This window comes from Silurus meridionalis, chromosome 23 (assembly GCF_014805685.1).
Source record: "Silurus meridionalis isolate SWU-2019-XX chromosome 23, ASM1480568v1, whole genome shotgun sequence".
NCBI lineage: Eukaryota > Metazoa > Chordata > Actinopteri > Siluriformes > Siluridae > Silurus > Silurus meridionalis.
Genome location: NC_060906.1, coordinates 1,177,903 through 1,190,150, shown reverse-complemented (window position 1 = coordinate 1,190,150; position 12,248 = coordinate 1,177,903).

The window sequence follows — 12,248 nt, the reverse complement described above, 5'->3', positions numbered from 1 at the left end:
GGTGCCAGAGGCTGACATAAGCACAGTAATTAATGTGCTGAAAACTGAAGATCTCTTGAGAGATTGCCACAACAAGACACTGTTTTCAAAAATAGCTTTAATTATGTTGAACCAGTTCCATTTGCTTGGGACAAAATGAGGCAGGCAGAGTATTTTGCTCAGTATGTCCCAACCAACCAAACAATAGAATCTCTCTTCCAGTGTCAGTCAGTGAGGGAGCAGTACAAGCAAGTACACTCTAATGTTCCATCTGAGGATGTTCTTCAAGATGTTTAGGATGGCACTAATATTAGGGAGAATGTCTTGTTCAAGACAGAGGTCTTATCACTTGGTTTCATTTTATATCAGGATGCATTTAAAGTAGTAAATCCTCTTGGCTCTGACAAGAGAAAACACAAGATGCTTGCAGTGTATCTTACTATTGCAGACATTTTGCCTCAAAACAGGTCAAACACTGATCATATGCAGCTTGTTCTTCTTTGTAAAGAACAGGATTTTAAATATTTTGGTCAAGATTTAGTCATGGTCTCCCTCGTCAAGGATCTAAAAAAAATCAGTGGCATTGACCCACCTGACGGAAGAGTACACTCAAAAAATCAATTCTGCTGTTTGTTAAATTTACATGTAACAGATTCCATACAATATCATTTTATGTTTACTAAATGAATGTGAATAAATCATGTAGGATTTTCTATAAGGTCAACTACTTAGCTTTTAATAGATTCACTCATGTCAAAATAACATAACAAATTCGTGAATTCACCTGCTTTTGAGCAGATAAGAGCAAATCCTTTGTTATACACTTTTAAAATGAATTAAAATGTAAACTAAATCACTTTTAACTCAGCGTCTTATTCTTTTTTGTTGGTAGTATACCGAATGTAACGTTTTTTCATTGTCAATCGACGAGATGTAATGTTCATTCAGGTTAGGAGAAAGCTAGCGAATTACTGTACAGTTCACGATTAGCATGGTGGACTTTACTGTAGGTAATGACGTTAGCAGTTCACTTTCATAACAATGCGTTTACTCATTAAACAAATACAATCATTTAATTAACCAACCCTGTTTAATTTCCACGTGTTTTAAATGAAGCTCTTCGTTGTTTTGCTAATAACAGGGCAGTAGTCAGATTAGCATTAACTGTCACTTGTCTAAACTACACGTGTGGTATAAGTGAATCTTTCACAGTCAGCTCAACAGGAGAGGGAGAGACTTTGCACAAGTGATTCTGCTTGTTAGGAAAGAAAGAACCTTAATGAAAACGGAATGATTCTGAAATAACACAGTATTAAAAGTTCACCAGCTGTAAAGCCAGAGTATGATAGCCATAATGATTTACATGATAAAAATAAGGGAAGGAGGAAAATAAAGTGTTACAGGAACTTTTGGTAAAAGAATCGACACACACAGAGGCTGAACTATATACACAAATATAATAAATAAATCAGAAATAGAATAGCTATAATTACAATAGTCACCAAATACCTCATCAATTTGTTAGTGGATACTAGTTATGTGGTTATGTTACAGTGTAGTACTGGGCTGTGCATTAGTGCAGTTGAGTTGGTACATTGTGAATAAACACCAGATGAGATCACGTTCAGTACCATCAGAGGACATGTCTAACAGCTGGTAGGAGTGTGTACACTTCCATATTAAAATTATATTGGTTGTATAAATGTAACAATGAAATAAAAAATATGAAAATGTATTATTACTAATAATAATTGTCTGCTGCAATAACTGTCCAGCTGCAAGTGTATAAATGATTATAAATGATAAAAAGATTTATAATTGAAATGTTTCTTTTTATTAGATTTTTTAAAACAACTAATGTCTATGAGATTTTAGTATGGGGCCAGGAGGAAGAATTATTCCTCAGGATCAGGATGTGGAAGTGGAAGGCAGGTAGTGTAGTCGTATCTAGTAGATATGAGCTACTAAAACATATTAGATTAGAGCACCGTCACAGGCAATGCTACCCTCGCCTACGCACAAATTGTCTGTGTTCCTTTAAGACATGGAATGCTTTGCACATTCATTTGAGTAGAGTCCATCCCAAAAAACCTCTCAGGAGTTACTGGAACTGTCTACATTGAGTTGCCATGTGTGTGCTTGTTGTGATCATACAGAGAGATTATTTTATTTACGTTGGCAGTCATCTAAAGAATAATGAAACTGTTACATGTATGTTTAGGGGTTGCTTTTTTCAACACATTCCAGCGTGGTACCGTGACAGGATGCCGCCTGTGCCATAAGTTCAGTCGTGAAATTTCCTCACTACTAAATATTCCACAGTAAACTGTTAGAGGTGTTATAACAAAGTGGAAGCGACTGCACTGTTAAAATAAATAGTTTTCTTACAGTCAAATGCCTGTATTTTTTTTATAGAAATTTACCTTTTTTTCATAATGTCTGTTTTTCATCCTAAATTATTATAAATTAAAATGTGGTATTTGCTCATGTCCCAGTAAACAAAAAGTTAATAATTTAGGTTTTATTGGTTTATATTTTCTTCAGTAACAATTCCTACAATATCCAAAAATCTAATCAAATATAATACAATATAATGTTTAATAAATTACACAGAACTCAAATCTGAAATACTACAAACTTATTTTTATTTTTTATTAAAAATAAGGCATTGGTCCAGTAAGGAAAGTTCCCATTTTTTATATCTTTTTAACTGAAAAACCCTCACATGTTAACCTTTTAAACAGTAAAGAATTTAAAATAATTCGCTTCTTTAAAAAAAATCATCAAATAAATAAAAGCAATACAATAAAATAAAAAGCAACCTGCACATCAATAGTCATCAATAGTGCCAACCAACAAAACACTTTTTGGATTCCTTGCACGGGTTCTCCTGGTCTCCTAGACCAACGCTGCTCAGATCATCCGCCTAGTAGGTTCGCAACCCACCATAAAAGAAAAATAAGATTTAGGTTCGGCTCCGCGCGTGTGCATACTGACACAAATTTAATATTGGCGCTGAATTAGCTCTGCATGTTTTTTTGAGGTAGGAAAAGTCTATGATATGCTGTGGAAAGAAGTGCTCCTGATAAAACTGGAAAGCTTGAAAATTAAAGGAAGGATGTATAACTGGATTAAGAGTTTCTTATTTGGAAGAACGATTGAAGAAAGAGTAGAGACCGCGTTATCTCAGACCCTTCCAATTGAGAATGAAACTCCCCAGGGAAGTGTGAGCCCTATTCTTTTTAATCTAATGATTAATGACCTCTATCATACTGTAGATAATGGAATAGGAAGGTCATTATACGCTGACGATGGAGCACTATGGAAATGTTCTATCTGTAGAAAATAACATTCACAAAGCAGTAAACGAGGTGGAGAATTGGGCTAATAATTGGGGCTTTCGGGTTTTCTGTGGTGTGTTTTTCGAAGAAGAAGGATACTACAAGCTTGAATATTGAAATGTACAGGCATAAGTTGGAACAAGTAAAGGTAGTAAGGTTTTTGGGAATGTGGATGGATTCTAAATTAAACTTTGGAACACATTTTCAGAAACTGATAGAAAAATGCAAAAAAAGAATGAATGTATTAAGGTACTTGTCGGGAGTAGAGGAGGGGGGGGAAACGTGCCAGTCTTTGAAGAGAATTTATTGTGCTGTGACTAGAGCAAACATTGATTATAGATGTTTAATATACAGTTCTGCGAAGAAACAATACTTAAAAAAAGATTGAGGTAATTCATAATCAGGCGTTGTGTATTTGCTGTGGTGCATTTAGATCGTCCCCGATAGCATCATTACAAGTGGAAATGGGAGAATTGCCCCTAGAACTGCACAGGCTTCAGCTCAGACTAAGGTACTGGTATGGTGTAAAGGTTCATCTGGAAAATCATCCAGTTAGATTGATTTTGAGAGAATGTTGGGAATATGAGTACAGGGAGATAACACGCTTTGGTTGGATAGTAAGGAAGGATAGATTTACAAGTGAAGTAAATATTGAGTAATCCGGGGATGAATATGCTAATTGAAGTAATAGTTCAGCAGTACATTACTCGAGAGTATTACGATGCACTACAGGTATTTATAGACGGTTCTAAGGATCCAGAATCTGAAAGGACTGCAGCAGCAGTATTTATCCCTGCTCTTGAAACAAAGATTGCAAAAAGACTTTCAGATCAAGTGTCAGTTTTTGCCTCTGAACTTTTAGCTATCATACTAGCCCTACAGTGGATAGAAGAAGTCCAACCAGAAAGAACGTGATTTGTAGTGACTCAGTGGCAGCTCTCACTAGTTTAAGAAGTGGAAAATCCGAATCAAGGCAAGACTTAATATTAGAAATCTTTCAGAGTCTGTTTAGAGCTAGGCAGCTGAGGGTGGAGGTACATTTTCTTTGGGTACCTGCTCATGTTGGTGTGGATGAAAATGAAACGGTGGACCTGCTAGCAAAGAAAGCATTGAATCATTCTCAGATAGACATTAATGTAGCTTTGAGTAGAGCTGAATACAAGGCAGTGATTTCATCTAAAGTATGTAAAAGATGGCAGGAAATCTGGAATAGTGGGACTAAAGGAAGACTCTTCCAGATACAGGAGAATGTTGGAAATGGGTTTTTAATTTCCCTTGTGGTTTTTCCCCTTATTCTGTGTTCGCTTCACACTCCAGATCAGTAGGTGGCGGTAATAAACCTTTTCGTTGGTCTGCCAAACCGCCATAAAACACCACAAGAAGAAGAAGAAGAAAAAGAAATGTGGGAAAGCGCGAAAACAAGATTATACCTAACAATTTAGGTATAATTTCCTGTAATGTATCAATTAGTGATGTAAATAGTGATCCTGAAGTAAACATTTTTAATATCGTATAATAAAATTTCAAAATAACTTGAAAGCTGTTTAATAGAGAAACGTGATTTAAACAGTGTTAGCTCACTAGCATTTTAGCTTTTAATGTAAACATAATCACACATTAACTCGTGACAGTAAATTACAGATTTGTATTTTTATTTTCTTTTATAAACCCGTTCATATGTTTATTCATATGGTGTTAAGGAGGTGTTGGATGATTGGGCAACTACTGCAGGAGTGATGAGGGAGGCAGCTAGAAAAGTACTTGGTGTAACATCTGGAAATAGAAAGCAAGACAAGGAGACATGGTGGTGGAATGAGGAAGTGCAGGAGAGCATAAGGAGGAAGTGTAGCTAACCCCTAGCCAGACAATGGTGAAGCGTACTGATGTTTCAAAAAGCCTTTATTTTGTGTTCAGCCGTCAGCCTTTCCTTGGAAAACACAAAATCTACCTTTCCTTGATGAGAAACCTTTTCTTAGTGAAACACCGTAAGAGCTACAGAACAGATAGATAACAAATAATACAATCAGCTCTTACGAACATAAACATGAATAGCCATTTATAAGAAACCCTTTTGTGATGTCACACGATGATGTCACAGATGTGACAGTGATAACAACACATTATAACACTTCTTCACAGTTAAATAGATTAACCCACATATTAATGCATATACACATTAAACAATCAAACATAGTACCTTGTTCCCGTTCCAGCTAGGTGCTTAATTATCCCTTACTTTCCTTAAGAACCTTGTACGATTTCAGAGCGTTTAGTGACATGACTTTCCTTTACCATGGTGTACGCCACACTAACTAGTGGGGGCGGAGTTAAAGGACTATACCGTATGGGGCGGAAGAGACCAAACAAAATGGAGCTCAAAAGGATTAACTTATTTACTCTTTTCTTAGAGTTAGTTACACTCCCACCAATCATGAGTGAATAATGGGACGTACACAGACTACATTAAGCACGAATGATTTAAACTGAAAATTACCTTCCGAACCGTATAAGGACAAAGACAACTTATGCCAAAGTTGGAAACTTAGCAACGACTATGTACTATTATGCACTATAGAGGAAAGGAGCTGATTTAATTAGACTCCAGCAACAGAACAAGCTTCTGGATTGGTCGCTCTACTTCTGACAATTCGTGAAGACACTCCCCTTTCTTGCCAAGCTTACGGTCACCAAGCTGGAGTTTAACTCTCCGTACAAGTCCGTCTTTGTCAGTAGTGACTTTTGAAACTCTACCCAATCTCCACTCATTCCTCTGCAAATCCTCTCCTTTCAGGATTACGATATCTCCAACTTGTAAATTCCTTCTTGGAGCATGCCAGCGCTGTCTAAGAGCTATGTTGGCGAGGTATTCCTTTCGCCATCGACTCCAAAACTGTTCTGCAAGGTATTGAACATGTCTCCACCTTTTCTTGCCATACATATCTTCCTTGGCAAGCTGAATAGCATCTTTAGTGTTTTTGACACTTGCGAGCCCATCGTCCACATAAAGGTCCCTCGTAACAAATCTCGAGCCTTGAGGGTAGATGTCACGATTCTCCTTAGCTAGATTTAAGTGAAGAACTCCACTTAAGTTGTTTAACGTTTTGGGCCCAGAGTGGAGGTGATCATTCAAGCTTGTTCCTTTGGATCTGGCTGAGCAATCAAACACTACACGAAGTTTATCTGGCTTCTTCGCGTGATGCGCACCATGATGGGGGATGTACCGTCTCTCCCCTTCACTCCCACCGTCATTGACCCGCTCAGCATCTCCCTTCCCAATGACTTCCTCCATGACCTCAACATAATGTTCCTTATACCTTTTATCCCGTTGTAATTTCCTTTTAAGGTGAAGAAGGCGCGTAATAGCTGAGCCTTTGTTGTCAGGCAGGCTGGGTCTGGTTTTGAAGGGCAGAGGCATTTCATAATGTCCAGACACATTTTTCCTTATTCCCTTCTCCAGTATGTTAAGAAATGTGATGTCGTCTTGTGACACAACTTTGCTGTCGTCATTGCCATCTTTGAAGTCAGACTCTAGAACGCGAATGACATCGGTAGGAGTTAACGGAGGTAGCTCTTTAACTGTAATTCTGTGACACAGATGATGTGTGCTCAACGCATCCTGGGTTTGTAGTGAGCGCCCTACAATACTCCATCCTAAATCAGTCCTTACAGCATAGGGTTCCTCGTCGTCTCCTAAAAGGACCTTCCTTGGTGCCATAGCTCTTGAGCAGTTGTATCCGATCAAAAGACCTACTACACAGTCCTTCAGTGGTTGTATTTCATCCACTATTTCTGCCAGATGACTCAATTTTTTAGCCGTCTCACAAGTGGGAATGTGAGAGCGGTTGACAGGTATGCAGTCCTTTGTATAGGTGACCGGAAGATCGACTTGAACTGCAGAACTATATCCTCTAACACGAAGCCCAGAGACACCTTCGCCAGTGATCACCGTATCCCTGCCGCTCATAGTCGTCAACTTCAGTTTCACTGGATACTTGTCAGCATTAATACCATCACTCACTTCTTGGTCAATGAACGTAGTATCGCTTTGAGTGTCGAGCAGTGCATAGACGAGTTTCTCAGTGGTTGGATCATTTTAGATGAAACCCAGACTGGTATCACCATAGATGTGTTTGATGAGCTTTCACCTGCTACACTGAGTGACGTTGCAGCAGCACTTTGATTTGTTTCTGGTTCTGATGTAGTCCTTTCTCTTTTATAGTTTTCATCATGCAGGGGTGTAGGATGCTTTCCTTTACAGTGGTTACAGAAAAGACGATGACGGCAGTCTCTCACGCTGTGGCCGGGTTTCAGGCATCCATAACAGAGTTTCTTCTCCTTTATATATTTGCGTCGCTCAACTAATACCATCTCAGTGAACTTGTAGCATGCGTGTAGTTGGTGTCTATTATCTTGACAAAAGATACATGAAACCTTAACTTTCTCCTGTTCTGACTTGTGTTTTCATTTTAGTGACTATTTGAGTGGTAAACACACTAGCTTGGGTTTTCTTCACATCTCTGAGGTTTCTCTTCTCAGTGATAGAATCTGACAAATGAAGGGCATGAAAGGACGTAATGGGATTGCAAGCAATCTCGGCTTCATCTGATGTAAATCTAGCAAACTCCTTGAAACTTGGGAATTCTTGATTTTCATTTAGACTTTGCGTGACTTGTCGGTTCCAGCGTAAAGCTGCCCAGTCTGGTAGTTTGTGAACGAGCTTCTGATTTTCTTCCCAGTCGTTTAATATGTCCAGACCCTTGACATGAGGCATGGCATCTTGACAAGCATTCAGAAAATCTGAGAAGCGTCTCAGTCCTTCAGCATCCTTCGATGGAATTCTCGGCCAGTTGGTGAGCTTCTCTAAACGCCTCTGAATAGCGAATGGCTGGCCAAAGCGGCGATTTAGTCTGTCCCACGCGTCTTGGTATGCTTCATTGTCATTTCGGTAAAAGTTGCCATCTAAAGCCTGCCGTGCTGGGCCACCAATGTACTTTTTTAGGTAGTATAGTTTTTCGGCTGGCGTGATTGCCCTTTGGTCTATGAGTGAAGTGAATGCTGCCTTCCATTCAATGAATTGTATGGGATCGCCATTGAAGACAAATGGCTCAGGAACAGGAAGCCTATTTAAGGCTATGTTGTCTTGAAAGAGCTGAGTGAGAGAGGGAATGTCTGTATGATGGGGCGTTGCAACTTGAGAGAGGGGCACTGTAGTTACAGGTGTATTCTTTGCTTCCATGTTCCTTTCCTTCTTGAGATAAATAGCATCCTTGTGATCTGTCTCCCTTTCGTAGATCTTCAACTTGGCTTGAGCGGCCCTTATCTCTTTCGCTGCCTGTAATCGCTCCAACTTACGCCTTTGTGCCTCTAGTGTCTTGCGTTGTGCCTCTAGTGTCTTGCGTTGTTGTTCCTCTAGCTCCCTTATAGATTCCTTTTGCTTTTCTTCTTCCAGCAGCATCTGATAATTTGCTTCCTTTACTGCTAGTTCAGCTGCTGCGTCCACGCGTTTTACTATCATGGATGAAGTTATGGAGTAGTGATCGGACTGGCTGTGACTTGTCCAAGAAGCTGCGGATCCATAGACAGACTTTGCATAGTCATGGCGGAGTAGTTCGTGAAGGCGGTGTCTTTCCTGCGGCTCATCAAACCCGCTTTCCTCATTTATAGCTCTGCTGTATGCAATGTTGATGATTTCTGTGGTCACAGCTTCACACGTATCAACTCTTCTTCTTATGTCGGTGGAGGGTGAGGTGAGATTTCGAATTTCATAATAAATGTTCATCATGTTATCTTTACTTTTCTTAAGCTCGTCAATGAGAGGCCAGAGCTGACTCTCTGACATATAAGTCTTTAGCTGATCTCTTGCCTTCCTTGCGTGGAGCTTCCACTGTTCGTACATAGCAAACAGCCTTTTCTTTTCTCTTGGCCTCTTCATATTGGTGCGCGAGCATCTTCTCTGTAAGATGGTGCGTATGCTCAGAGCGTCTTGGACCTTCAAGAGCATTATCATCCTTATTAAATTTGTCTTGAGATCAGTTAGACATTGTTGTTTAACTTCATTTGTTTCCTTCAGACACGGTCGCTCTGATTGGTCTACCATTATGTGGGTTTCACCTTGTAAATCTTCATGCTGGTAACTAGCCATCTGCTCCTCCACCTCCATCTCATTTCCTGACTGTGACATTATCACTTATAAATTTTAACTCTAATGGCGGAAGAAGACCCCCTTAACAGATATGGAAAAGCCCTGAATATGAACTGTATAAACATAAAATATCAGAACATCAATTTAAGCAGCTGACATATATGCATTAACATATAGACACTAGAATTATTGTAAATGTCAGTGTAAATACTACAATGAACAAGTTATCAACAATAATAAATCCAAATGAGGAAATGTGAATGTTAAATCCTCAATAAACACTGTTAACTAAGTGGATAAATGCAAAATTCAAAAAACAAAAATCTATGTCCTTAATTAGACAAAGTCCATGTGGATGCCTACAGGCATGGGCACAAATATAATCACAGTTTATCTTGTTGCTCTTGTTGCTGAGCCGGTGAGTATTGAATGTTCAGTCCAAGAAGCCGTTCATCCGTTGCTCGTCGTATTGTCGTACTATAGTAGATTAATACTCACGACCTTGCATCAATGTCCGTAAGTGTGGTTGTACTTGACCATTGCACCGAATCTGTGAGACTGCTGTCCGAAGTATAGGTCAGGCGCAAGGAAGCAGCTTGATGAGTCCACGCTGATGCCTTGTGACGGTGATGTAGCAGAAGCTGTAACTGGCGCTTTGAAGACCCTCCGTGGCCCATTGTAGACAACAGTTATTGGAATCGATGCGGGTCAAGCTCTTACTGTAGCTAACCCCTAGCCAGACAATGGTGAAGCGTACTGATGTTTCAAAAAGCCTTTATTTTGTGTTCAGCCGTCAGCCTTTCCTTGGAAAACCTTGTACGATTTCAGAGCATTTAAGCGACATGACTTTCCTTTACCATGGTGTACGTCACACTAACTAGTGGGGGCAGAGTCAAAGGATTATACCGTATGGGGGCGGAGTTAAAGGACTATACCGTATGGGGCGGAAGAGACCAAACAAAATGGAGCTCAAAAGGATTACCTTACTAACTCTTTTCTAAGAGTTAGTTACAGGAAGAGGTTGGCAAAACAGAAGTGGGACAGACAGAGTGATGAGAAAAGTAGGCAGGAGTACAAGGAGATGCGGCAGCAGGTTAAGAGGGATGTGGCGAAAGCCAAGGAAAAGGCATATGAGGAGCTGTATGAGAGGTTGGACACTAAGGAAGGAGAAAAGGATTTGTACCGATTGGCCAGGCAGAGGGACCGAGCTGGGAAGGATGTGCTGCAAGTTAGAACAGTAAAGGATGGAGAGGGAAATGTGTTGACTAGTGAGGAGAGTGTGTTGAGAAGGTGGAGGGAGTATTTTGAGCAGCTGATGAATGAGGAAAATCAGAGAGAGAGCAGGTTGGATGATGTGGAGTTGGTGAAGCAGGAAGTGGATAGGATTAGTAAGGAGGAAGTGAGAGCAGCGATTAAGAGGATGAAGAGTGGAAAGTCGGTTGGACCAGATGACATACCGGTAGAAGCGTGGAGATGTTTAGGAGAGATGGCAGTGGAGTTTTTGACCAGATTGTTTAACAGGATTTTGGAAGGTGAGAAGATGCCTGAGGAATGGAGAAGAAGTGTGCTGGTACCGATCTTTAAGCATAAAGGAGATGTGCAGTCTTGCAGTAACTACAGGGAATTAATTTGATCAGTCACACCATGAAGTTATGGGAAAGAGTAGTGGAAGCCAGGCTGAGAGAAGAGGTGACTATCTGTGAGCAACAGTATGGTTTCATGCCGAGGAAGAGCACCACAGACGCATTATTTGCTTTAAGAATGTTGATGGAGAAGTATAGAGAAGGACAGAAGGAATTGCATTGTGTATTTGTGGATTTAGAGAAGGCGTATGACAGGGTGCCAAGAGAGGAGTTGTGGTATTGTATGAGGAAGTCAGGTGTGTCAGAGAAGTATGTGAGGGTGGTGCAGGACATGTATGAGGACAGTGTGACGACAGTGAAGTGTGCAGTAGGAACGACAGACTGGTTCAGGGTGAAGGTTGGACTGCATCAAGGATCGGCCCTGAGCCCCTTCCTGTTTGCAGTGGTGATGGACAGGTTGACGGACGAGGTCAGACAGGAGTCTCCTGGACTATGATGTTTGGATGATAATGTGATTTGTTGTGAGAGTAGGGAGCAGGTTGAGAAGAGTCTGGAGAGGTGGAGATATGCACTGGAGAGAAGGGGAATGAAAGTCAGTAGGAGTAAGACAGAGTACATGTGTGTGAATGAGAGGGAGGGCAGTGGAGTTGTGCGGTTGCAGGGAGAAGAGGTGGAGAAGGTGGAGGAGTTCAGGTACCTGGGGTCAACAGTGCAAAGTAATGGAGAGTGTGTTAGAGAAGTGAAGAAAAGAGTGCAGGCAGGGTGGAGTGGGTGGAGAAGAGTGACAGGAGTGATTTGTGATAGTAGGGTATCTGCAAAATGAAAGGAAAGTTTATAGGTCTGTGGTGAGACCTGCGATGTTGTATGGATTAGAGACAGTGGCATTGAGTAAAAGACAGGAGGCGGAACTGGAGGTAGCAGAGCTGAAGATGTTGAGGTTTTCGTTGGGAGTGACGAGGATGGATAAGATCAGAAATGAGTTTATTAGAGGGACAGCGCATGTAGGATGTTTTGGTGACAAGGTGAGGGAGGCGAGATTGAGATGGTTTGGACATGTGCAGAGGAGGGACATGAATTATATTGGTAGAAGAATGCTGAGGATGGAGCCACCAGGTAGGAGGAAAAGAGGAAGGCCAAGGAGGAGGTTCATGGATGTGGTGAGGGAAGACATGCAGGTAGTTGGTGTAAAAGAGGCAGATGTAG